Source organism: Balaenoptera ricei, chromosome 11, assembly GCF_028023285.1.
Source record: "Balaenoptera ricei isolate mBalRic1 chromosome 11, mBalRic1.hap2, whole genome shotgun sequence".
Classification (NCBI taxonomy): Eukaryota; Metazoa; Chordata; class Mammalia; order Artiodactyla; family Balaenopteridae; genus Balaenoptera; species Balaenoptera ricei.
This window is the reverse complement of record NC_082649.1, coordinates 22,180,593-22,192,699: the sequence shown is the minus strand read 5'-3', so window position 1 is coordinate 22,192,699 and position 12,107 is coordinate 22,180,593. Positions and strand designations below refer to the sequence as shown.

The 12,107-nt window shown below is 42.0% G+C and overlaps 4 non-coding genes across 4 annotated transcripts; 3 read left to right on the top strand and 1 right to left on the bottom strand.

The window, feature by feature from the left end:
* Positions 1-147: 147 nt before the first annotated feature.
* Positions 148-221, bottom strand: TRNAI-AAU (transfer RNA isoleucine (anticodon AAU)). Its single transcript has one exon. It is a non-coding gene; the product is annotated as a tRNA-Ile (tRNA).
* A 2,241-nt stretch (positions 222-2,462) lies between these two features.
* TRNAT-AGU (transfer RNA threonine (anticodon AGU)) lies at positions 2,463-2,536 on the top strand. Its single transcript has one exon. It is a non-coding gene; the product is annotated as a tRNA-Thr (tRNA).
* Positions 2,537-6,767: 4,231 nt separating this feature from the next.
* Positions 6,768-6,840, top strand: TRNAV-AAC (transfer RNA valine (anticodon AAC)). The gene has a single exon. It is a non-coding gene; the product is annotated as a tRNA-Val (tRNA).
* Positions 6,841-11,506: 4,666 nt separating this feature from the next.
* On the top strand, positions 11,507-11,588 carry TRNAS-CGA (transfer RNA serine (anticodon CGA)). Its single transcript has one exon. It is a non-coding gene; the product is annotated as a tRNA-Ser (tRNA).
* Positions 11,589-12,107: the final 519 nt, after the last annotated feature.

The window sequence follows — 12,107 nt, the reverse complement described above, 5'->3', positions numbered from 1 at the left end:
GGGGGGGGGGTCTGTTTACTCCGCCCAAGCAACGTTCTAGAACCCCTTAGCAAGGAAGTTAGAAGGAAATGTGATAGTCCTACTACGTTCAGACACTCTTCCTCTGTGCAGTATCTCTTTTGGGAGATAGAAAAGGTCAAAGAGGTTTGGCCCGTACGGGGATCGAACCCGCGACCTTGGCGTTATTAGCACCACGCTCTAACCAACTGAGCTAACCGGCCGGAGCAAGATTTGTTTTCTTCAAATTACCAGCGATACTTAAACAGCATTGTCTTGCAGTTTACACTGGGAAGAGAGTTGCTTCTTTGGCCGGGGAAATGGATGAGGAGGGAGGAAAAAGCTTCTTATTCTGTCTCAAAGAAGTGTCCTTCTTCCGGGAAAACTTAATCTTTCTCAAACATCGGATTCTGGCCCGAGAAGACTCAGGCCAACGTCCCCAGGCAGGGCTTCCTGAGACCGCGACGGGTGGATCACGGAACTGACCATTGAGCCGCCACAGACCTCGAAGGACTCGGCTCATGCGCGCGGGATCCAGATTCCTCTCTGCTCCTGAAGACCATTTCAGGCAGGTCAGCTTCTCTTGGAAGCCTCGGGACCCGGGAACCTGCACCCTGTAGCCACCTGGCCCCGGGGTCCTTCCGCGGTCACCGCGACCCTGAGTCTTCAGCTGCGCTTTCGGGCCTCCCTCTCCCGAAGGAGAGAGTCACGGCCTTGGTGCTGCAGTGCTGGTCATCGAACACTTGAGCGGCTGGGGTCCGCGGGAGGGAAAGAACCTTGCGGATGGCTTCTCAAGAGCATCTGACCGGCCACGTCCTTGGGTAGAACCAAAGACAAGGGATGTCGAAGCCAGGACGTGTCAGGGGTCAGGTCAGTTATCTGGACCTGAGACGAACGTTGGGATCTGAAAGGGAAGGAGGAGCCGAGGCCCCAGTTGGGCAACTCAGTGGAAAGAGGCGGGAAACCTCCTTCGAGAGGCATAACTGAGAAATGCACCCTTTCCAGGCCAAAGTGCACCCTGATCCACCTGCGGGCAGGTGTCAACCCAGGGAGGGGCCAGTAGAGCAGCTAATTCCTGAGTCACCCTCTGCTCTCTTTGCTGGGTTCTACTTCTTCCCTCCTTCCCACCACGACTGTTTCTGTTAAGTTAGGGGTAGTAGTATTTTTCAGAAGTTAATTGACCTGTGTACATTGTAAAAAGCCTTCTTCATGCTCTCTCCCGCCATTTATAAGTACATGTGTGCATATATATCTATAAATATTACGTAGTTTCCTTTTGGATATGCACTGCTAGTATATAAAGTGTTTAGTATTTGGTATTCACAGGTTTTTTTCCCCCTAGAAATGAGAATCATATCCTTTGACTAGCTAAATTTGCCATTCATTTTCTAACTTTCCATTTCAATCCTTTGCTTTTAATATCATAAATGTAAATGATTCTTCTGGTTCTTTAGCACCTTTCAGTAAATTTGTACATCTTCCAAATCAACTTGCAGGTGTCTTCATTTGTTTTGTTCTGTGGTGAAAATTTTGAAAGTTTGTAGAGCAGAATATTATTAGTAGTATCTATCATTCTTGTTTTACTAGGGTACTTGGTATGGTTAAGTGATTTTTGAAAATCTGGGCCACATTCAGACTTACTTTGATAGTAGGCTACAGTCACTTGCTTTTGGTCATAGGTCAGTTCCCTGGAAAATAGACATTGAGATGGAGAGTTGTGTGCAGGAGTTTAATTTCCCAATAAAACTCTTAGAATCAACAGCAATGAGAGGGTGAGGGAAGCAGGATTAGGAAGAGGCAGAAGTTGAACTTGCTGTTGTAACAGAGGCCTCAGCTGATCTCACTGGGATATCTGAACCTGAAATGGCCCTTCAGTAATGTTCTGAACTGAGGCTGGATTTGAGCTGCACCCAGGGGCAGGTGTAACTTTGAGCTAGGTGCCTCTTTTCCCTTGAGGACAGTGCACAGAGACCAGCCCAGTAGTAAGCCATCAGAAGTCAACATTCCTGAAGTGGAGAAATAAGTGCTGCCATCCCGAGGATGATTTGACAGGTGCAACGCACACAGTTCTTTCAGCAACCATGTGTCAGACATGTGCTAATCTTTGACCAGTAACGCCTCAACACACTAACAGAGAAGAGAGCAGGTGTGGTTTAAACAAAATGCTGGTTAATAGAAAGCCATTTCATTTTTTCTCTTGGAACAAAAGTCTTTGACCCCTGTTGCCAGAGTCTACAGTCTAGTGAATCTAGTGGTGTCCACGCTGGAACAATTTCCCAAGAGGAGATAGTCATCTTAATCTAGTCCCTGTATTTATTCTTCTAAAAGAACATTTTTTCCTTAGTTTTGACTGAGATAAGGTGTCTTTTTTTTAATCACCTGGTAAACCAGTTACTAGACTCATTAGAGCAGAGATGTGTAAAATTGTTTTCAAATGATATGTAACCAGATACTACAACAAGTGAGGCTCTGTGGCTTAGCTGGTTAAAGCACCTGTCTAGTAAACAGGAGATCCTGGGTTCAAGTCCCAGCAGGGCCTACTCTTACCCTGCTGAGCTCCGGGTTTTTGCGATTTAACGTGATAGAAAATATTTTTCTCTAGGTGAGTAGAAACCAACTTGAATTGACACCGGATGAATCTTCCAATAGTCAGGACTTAAGCTTTGCTTGGGCAAAATGGGGTACTTGTAGAAGAGGACAGAGGTAGAAGGTCGAATAATACCCGGAGAAGCATTCCCAATACACATACCAAGAGTAATTTAAGGATTCTGAATATTTGTCCGAATCATGATATTAGCAGTGGATAGGCAGCCTAGCCTAGCAGAGGTTTGCCCCTTTATCCAAGTGTTTGAATCAAGTGATGGAGATTCAACAGCTTTAAATACATGCCCTTTCAGATATCCTTTGGATTTGCCTGATTACTGAGAGGTTTAATTATTTTTGCAGACTCAAACACACTTGGAATAGAGTTGGCACTCAATTTTTTTTTTTTTTTTTTACAATGGACCATTAAATGGCTAATGGCTTTTCTAATTTCAAGGTAATAAGTAGAAGTATTTATCAAGTACCTTTGAGGGACAATGGATAGTGCACTGAAGACAGAGACCCATGGTCAAAGGGGGTGAGTTTAAATCCTCTACCATTGAATCATTCTTGCTACTCACCATTTCTCCTAGTAAACCTACAATTTTCCCTTGCATTTTTGCTCTTAACTCTATTCTAAAGGAAGGTAAGGGGAAAAAAATTAAAGAAAGGGCTAAAAAAACCTAATTTAAACTTTAAATTGAGTACTGTAATAGCTGTTTCTACTTTTTAAGTGATTCTGGACTCTAGGACATCACTGAAATTTTTGAAAAGAGAAGAATGTGATGTCATCTTAAGAGAAAAATGGTTAGTGACTAAACATATAAAGCATCTAACAAGAGTTTGGAGACAGATGAAAAAAGCATTTTGAGGTCTGAAGTCTTAGACTCTTCTCTAGACAGATTTTTACGTAAAAGTTCTGAAAAACACATCAAATCCTAAAAACAAATGTGTTTCTGTTTTATCTGCAGTTTCTTTTGGCATTCTAAGATATACCTTAAAATAATTTGTCAGACTCTACAAATGCCCACTCCCCCATACTTAGAAATGTGCACAGAATTCTACAAGCAATGATTGCACCCTAAGTACCTCCTTGCTTCTCACTGTCATGGGCCAACAGATTAATTACACCTTTGTTGAGCATCAGGTATGCAAATGTGTCAGAGGACTGACATTTTAAAGAACCCCTTAAAATGGAATTGAATCTAATCAGTAATATTCTGTACCTCCAGAAATGTTGACTACTTAATAGTACTAAATGATAAAACTATTGTTATTCTATAAAACAGCTTTAAACAAATCATGGACATTCACAATCGTGTCTTTGTTAAAAGGACTTCTCTCTAACTGAAATGCTATTTCATTCTTGACCTAAATTCTTCATTCAAACTTCCTCCCCCATTAAATGTGTCCTGGCTTGGGATCCTCAAATGGACAGCTCCACTTTTGTGCTCTCAATGTAGGCCTGACGTTGTCTTAGGCCAGCTGTGTGGTTCTTTCTTCTTCATGGCCAGGTATTCATTTCTCATGTTGGGCACTGGATAAAGTTTGGTGAACTGATTCGAACGGAAAGTCCCTTAAAAAGGTGGAAGGTAAGGCACGGTGATGATGGAAAATGTTGGGGGGAGAGAAATGATTAAGAAGTGTTTCCACTTGGTGCCCACACACGTAGGTGTGTGAAGTGAATATAATAACGACTACACTATGGAAAACTACTTCCAAACATTGTTACTCTGCAGACTCAACTGAGATCTTCTGGATTCAACTGTCCTTGTTTCCTGTTATCATACTTTCTTTTCTGTGTGTACAATTCCACATAGGCAGCACACCAAACTTAGGAGTCTTGAACATCCACACATTGTTAAGTTTAAAGTTCTCTGAGCCTTGCACCTAAACCACGATCACACATGGAAAAATTGAAAGCACTTGGCACTCTCCAAGGCTGACATTTACATCTTGTCTCCGTTGTGGAGTCTCTGGAGCTGACCCTTCCTTGGCTGCCTGCCTGGAGCTGATCTTTCAAAATATCCATGTCTGAAACAGGTCTCTCCCTAATATCAAACTCATATTTCCATTGCCACCTGCATTTCACGTGAGTACCACTAGCAGAGTACACCATGAGCTCAACTGATCGTCAATCCCACTGGAAATCTGTGGTTAAACTTGACTCCTCCCACTGCCTTACCCGACCAATCAAATTATCTCAAAGTCTTCCTGATTTTACCTTCAGCATATGTGAGATGTTCTTCCCTTCTGTTCATCTGTTGGCTTCTATTTGGATCTTCAATATCTCTTCTTCACCACAATCTACAACAGCCTCTTCCTGTTCTCCCTGTCTCCAAGACTGGCCATCTAAAGCCATTCTCAACACAGCAGACCAAAATCTCTGGCTTAAAATACAAAACATCATTTCCTCCTTAAAATTTCCCAATCTTAAACCTTTCTTCTTTTTCTAATATATGCATTTAAACCTATATATCTCCCTCTAAACACTGCTTAGTTGCATGCTGTATTTCCATTCTTTCAGTTCAAAGTATTTTCTAGTTTCCATTGTACTTATACTTCGTTTAGAAGTGTAATGCTTGCTTCCCAGTATTAGAATTTTCTAATTATCTTTTTGTTATTGACTTCTAGTTTAATTCTGTTATTGTCAGAAAACATTTAAAAAATAGTTTTAGTCCTTTAAAATTTATTGAGACTTGTTTGATGGCACTTGTTTGTTTTGGTGAATTTTTAATATGCACTTTTAATATGCACTTTTTAATTTTTAATATGCACTTTTTAATATGCACTTTTCATATTTTAATATGAAAATAATGTGAATTCTGCAGTAGTTGGGTGTAGTCTAAATGTCTATTAGGTCAAGTTGATTAGTAACTAGCTATGGTTCGTCTTCTCTATCCCTACTTACTTCCCCTTTTCTGTCAGTTTCTCATCAGCTGCTCAAAGTGGTCTTTAAAATCACCAACCATGATTGTGCTTATTGTAGTTCTTGTTTTAGTTTTCTCAGTTTTGCTTCATATAAGAATTAATATGTCTTCTTGCTGATTTTATCATTATGAAATGTTCCTCTTTATCTTTGGTATGAATTTTTACTTTGATGTCTACTCTGTCTCATATTGTATACCCACACCAGCTTTCTAATGGTTGATGTTTTCATAGTTTATCTTTCCCCATCACTTTACTTTCAATCTGTTGTCTTATTTTTCAAGTGTACCTCTTGTAAGCAGGACACAGAGGGCTCTTGTTTTTCTTTGTTTTATTTTACTATTTAGCCTGTCAATTTCTGCCTTTTAATTGTTTATTCCATTTACATTAAATGCAATTATTTATATTTGGGTTTAAGTTGGTCATCATAATTTGTTTTCCATTTGTCCTACTTGTTCTCTGTTTCTCCTTTTCTACCTTTCTTTGAATTAATATTTGTTATTCCATTTAATCTTTGTTTAATCTAACATGTAGTATCGTTTCTCTCCAGCTTCTTTTAAGATGTTTTTATCTTTGTTTTTCAAGAATTTCAACATAATTTGGCTAGTTATAGTTTTCTTTATGTTTATCTTGGTTGTTATTTGCTGAGCTTATTGAATCAATGAGTTGTTGTCACATTTTTTTCCCCATTGAGCTATAAGTACCCTTAAGATTAGAGCATTTTAATGTATGTAAATTACACTTTGATTTAAAAAAACACAAAACCCTTCAGTGATAACGTCTATACTCCAAGAATTAAAGGTTAGTCTCCAATCTCTCATCATATTCGGATTGAAATCTACCTTCCCCTCTTTGGAAGGCACATCCCTCTTCCCTCTGATCTGGCTCATATATTTCCATTTAGTCTCATTTCTTTCCATGCCTTGCTTCAAATTCTTGGATTCCCACCCCCGCTCCACTCCACGAACTATTCCCACTTCATTCAGTTCTCAGTAACAAAATTCCCTTTCTACCTCTCTACAACCACCATACTTCTTTTCATCTATGAAGTCTTAGATTTGGTGTCATTTTCTCTGGGAAGCCTTCAAGGGCATTCCAGTTTTTTGGCTGTTCGAACAGGCTTCTTCTGAACATTGTGGTAGATAGAGTTGGTAAACGCATTTCTATTCAGGTATAATATCGTTGATCTCAAAAAATGGAAAAATTTCAGAGACCTAGGGCATCAAGGAGTACCTTCACCTGTTTTCACTCCGTGTCCAGTTTCTGTAGTGTAGTGGTTATCACGTTCGCCTAACACGCGAAAGGTCCCCGGTTCGAAACCGGGCGGAAACAAGTCTGGGTGGGTTTCCCTACTCTTACTTCTGAGTTGTTTCCCATTTCAGCACGAAACCCGTTCTTCCTTTTGGTGGTGCCAGACTTCAAAACATACACAGACATTTGCGCTTCTTTTGAGGTCCAGGGGTTTCAAATGAAAAGCCGTCCCGACGCCACCTGCGCTGAAGCCCGGGTCTCCCCACCTCCCCTCCCGCGCAGGTCGCGGGCCGCTCTTTCTCCTCCTGCGCTCGGCGTCCTCTGGCTGGAAGGGCCGAGAGGCCCGAATGGTGTCCACCCGAGGAGACACCCGCTGCACAAGACCCCGCCTGCGCTGCGCGGGAGACACTGGCTCCCTTGGACGTGTGGGTTTTCTGCAAAGTGACTTTCTCCTGAACTTCAGAGGAAGAAAAGTGCTCCACTTCGAAACTGAGCAGCGACCGCCCAACTGTCCAGTTATGCTTATTCCTGTTAGTACCATCCAGTAGTTCCAAAAGTCATCAGGCGTAGATGGGGAAGAAGAGTTGTGGGGAGGGGTAGGGGTCGGGGGTTGAGTAAGAGAAGATCCCTGCCCTCAAGAATCCCCTGGGTATCTGTACTGGAGAAAGGCGACTCTTGCCTGCATTTTCGGGACCGCCCCTTCCCCTCCGTTCCCACCACCCCAGGAAGATCCTCTGGGTCTGCTTCTCGGTGGGATTGATCTTAGGCTATTCAACTCCAGTGGGTGTCCCCCCGCAGGGGGAAATGCCGGATCCGCCCCCTCCCCCCACTCCGCCCCCAGGCTCAGGGCGGACTCGGGGCCTTCGCTTGTCGTTGATTCCTTTTCTTCAACGGAATCAAGGCAACGTTCTCCTAAAACTCAGCATCTGGCATCCAGCTCAGGCGGAGACCGTCCCGGATGAAAGGAAGGATCCTGACCATTTCTGAAATCAGTTAGGTATTCGGGCAGTTTGAGGGATTTTCCGGAAATAAGAAAGGGTTGAGAAGTTTGGTGACTTGCTTGTGTGTATTTCATGATATATTTTGCTAAAAACCATTAAGGAGGACAGTTTTTCTTTTGGAATGGACATAACGCAGGAACGAAGGTGCTTCCGCTTTCCTGACCCACCTTCAGGGTAATTATTTCGTCTTGCAAGCGTTCAACTCAGTTAACATCCGTGCCTTCACGAAGTGACCACACGGGGGCGACAGAGACTGAGATCTCCGAATGGGAAGCAGGGGCTCCGAATTTGCCCCTACCAGCCCCTAGGAGGGTTCTCACATCCTTCTGAGGTGAATTCTTTCAAACTTATTGGGGGAATTTAACCGGTTTTTCCTTCGAGGTTAAGTCACACCAGATCTTATATTCTGGATATTTTGGCTAGATAAAGGCAAGAGGAGGCAGAAACAAGCATTTTAAGAGTCTGAACCACACTACGCGTTGTAGATGTCATATTATACAACACATTACGTATAACTGCCCCAAATACCAACTCTTAAGTACTTCTCCACCCTCATGTTACAGCTCACTGTCTCTTGCAGTCTGTGTTCCATACTCATGGGCCTTCAGGTAATCAGTCTCTTTGCACATGATGTCCCCTCTAGCTGAAGAGCTTTGTGCTTGCCTCCTTGCTTAGTTATCTCTTGCTCATGCTTAGATCTCAGCTGGATTATTACTTTCTCAGGGAAGACTTCCTTAAAATCCCTAAGTGAACGTCCTGTATTACTCATAGTATCATGTATTCTCTTTCCCTGCACATTTTACATTTATCAGTGTGGTAACTTGCTTAATGTCTGTTTCTCTCACTGGAATGTAGTAAATTGCATGAAGGTAAGAGCAGTGTCTGGTTTTGCTCATCAATGAATCCACACTGCCTTGCATATACCTGATACAAAATAGACACTCAGTAGATACTGGTGTTAAGTTTGAACCCTTACCATGATTCTCTGAGGAAGGTATTCTTTTCCTAATTTCACTGCAAGACTCAGTATCTCAGTAATTTGAGATACTGAGTCTTGCAGTGATCGCCTATCTGGCCTAAGTGTGGAGCTAGTGTGTGTGTTATGACTCAAACATGAGGACATCTGGCTCCATATTACCTGTTCATTCCTTAATATCCATTGGAAGTGGGTATATTTTCTTCAAAGTCGCAAAGCTCTGATCTTTGCACCTGCCGTGTGTAAGGGAGGAAAAACTTTTTCCCTACCCTCTTAGGTCTGTAGCTGGGACCTATGAATTAAACTGACAAAGGACAGACTACTAAAAGAAAACGTTTACAAATTTTATTGATGTTAATATTTTAATTTTAATTTTACATGCACAGAGACTTCCCAGAAAAGAAGTGAAAACCCAAAGAAGCAGTTAGACTCAAAAGATTTTATACTGTTTTAACAAAGGGCAATAAGTTATAGAGAAGTAGAGACAGAGAAAAGAGGGGTTTGGGCTCCCAAAGGCAGTAATCTGGGAAGGTAAATACATGGGGAAACTAATAGAAGATAAGAGTTATTTTAGTAAGGCTTGTGTGTGCAGACTCATCTTGGTGTTGACTTTCCATCTCTGGTGATAAGGGTTGTTCTCCTCCTTCTGGTATGGGGGATGGGGAGGGGAACATCTTCACAAAGGGAAATTTACCCCCTGCTTTTAGACAGAGAGGAAGAGGACTGAGAGTCCTTCCTGTGTTTGCTTTTTCTCCGTTGCCTTCAAAACCATCCTTATGCCAAAGTGGCATATTTTGGGGTGGCATATTCTGATTCCCTTCCCATGTTATGTTGTTGAAACTAAAAATGGAAAAGAAAGAGCTAGAACAGTAGTAATAGCTACCATTTGTTACCAGCTATTAAATCAAGTAGTTATTGATTTTTCATATATAAACTAACAAGCAAGCCTAAGGGGGTAGGTGCCGTTGTTATTGACAATCATTTACTTGTTTTATAGATGCAGACGTGGAGGAGTGCTCAAGATCACCAAGTTGTAACATTTGGAGCCAGTATTTGCATCCATGAGTGACTGGGGCTGAAGTGTTCCACATTATTGCAGTTTTCTAGAAGAAGGAGGGGCCTACAAGAAAGACATGGATATTAAGATGGTGATACTGAGCATAGAATATGAAAGCGGTTTTACCAGATTAGGGAGAAGGCAGAGAAAGCCAGATATGAAGAGTCTCAGAGGACATGGAGAGTAACCAGAGATAACTGTCACAAACATTATGCTTGTTATTGGTATTGCTCCCCTGGAGGAAATGGGGAAATGCATATTTCAGAGCAAAAGGAGACTTGAATTTTTTCATTTAAGCAAATGGGTATGAACAATGGTCCTGATGTTGAGGTAGTGTTCCCTAAGACAAACTATATAGATTGCTGCCTTTGAATGTGAGCATCAGAAAAGTTCTAGTCAAATACATGGTTCTTGTGGAGGAAGCTGTTTGTTTTGAACCATCCCAACCTCTATAGTTCTTCCTCTTTCCCCAAGTCAGCCAACACTGCGTCCCTATCCTCCCCCCTCAACTTGATCCCTAACCCTTAAGGCATCTCTGGAAGAGCAGAAATATCTTTAGGAAGGAAGTCTGAATGCTGGGTTTCAGTCTTGGTTTTATTATGTTGTGATCCTGGGAAACTTAATAACCTCTCTGCATCTCATTTCCTCGTCTGCAAAATGGGATATTAAAACCCATTGCGTTCATTTTCAGCAAATATTTATTGAATGTCATCCATTCAATAAATGTACCAGACATCCCTCTAGGTACTGGGAGTCTAGCAGTAAACAGACAAAAATCTCTGCCCTCATTGGAGTTTGCACTCTCATAGAGGAGACAGAAAATACACAAAATAAACAAGCTAGTTTTAAAGTGTGTCAAATGATCATAAGTGATATGGAAAAAAATAAAGAACGGGGAGGAGAAGCATTGGAATGAGGGGAGGAGAAGCATTGGAATGAGGGGAGCTTATACTTATGGCCGTGTTTCACTGATAAGGTGATATTTGAGAAAAGACCTGAAGTAGATAAGGGGCTGAGTCATACATATATCAAAGCAAGAGTATTACCAGCAGGGGGAACAGTCAGTGCAAAGGCCCTGAAACAGCAATGTGCCTGATATATACAATGTAAAACAAGAAGGTCAGTAGTAACGACAGCAGAGTAGGCAAGAAGGAGTATAACCAGAGAAATGAGATCACAGACAATCCAGTAGGCCCAGTGAGGACTTTGGCATTTACTCTGATGAAATGAAGAGTTGCCGGTTCAGTTTTGAGCAAAGCTGTGCCATAAAGTGTTTTAGGTTCACAAATATCTCTCAGACTGCTTTTCATAGAATGTTTTGTAGGGATGAAAAAGGTGGAAGAAGGGAAACCTATTAAGAGATTTGTGCAATATTCCATGTTAGGGATGAAGGTTTCTTGGAGCAGGGCTGTAGCAGTTGGGGTGGTGAGAAGTTTATCAGATCTAGATACATTTTGTAGGTAGAACAAGACAATTCCCCCACATCCGTGGAATGAAAGAAAAATTGAAGTATTAAAAAATGTTGCCAAGATTTTTTTTTTTGCCTAAATATCTGAAAAGTCGAAATCGCCACTGAGTGAAATAAGCAAGCCTGGAGTTGGAGAAGGTTTTCTTGGGGACACCTAGAAGTCCGTGGTCCTATCCCTTCTTCCACCTTGCATGGCAACAATGCATACTTGTCTTTAGTCTGATGAAGAAAAGCGTTGTACTCGAGCTGTGGTGGCCGAGTGGTTAAGGCGTTGGACTCGAAATCCAATGGGGATTCCCCGCGCAGGTTCAAATCCTGCTCACAGCGTTCTCGTTTTCGATGTGGCTTCCGCAAAATGTACTGTTGTGCCAACTAGCCTCACAGAAATCCCTCAGGCTGCAGTTCCGATTTAAAACCCAAGTTTTTAAAGAGGTTTAAAGAGCGTGGGCGGCAGCCAGATTTCATTCCCTTTCATTGTGAGCCTCCTGAGCCCAGCCTCCCCACTGTCCTCACCGGGCTTAGAGCGCGCTCAAAAGTACTGGCTGCGTTGAAATGAAGTTGTTAAATCTGTTAAGAGAGATTACAGCAGCAAAGTGTACAGAGGAGACGTTGGAATTTGGGGAAATCGTTTATCTTTGTGATTATAGAGAGCCGCAGCTTCTTTAAAGCATTCCCAGGCAGCAATCTTCAGTGTCTGTCCTGATATCAGCGGCTGCTGGTGAGAGCCATAAAAATTTAAGATAATATTCCATCATATTTGCTACGCACTCTTTAAGACAAGCGTTTTATACAAACGAGGAAATTGAGGCACAGAGAGGATATATTACATTTTAACTTCTGACTTTG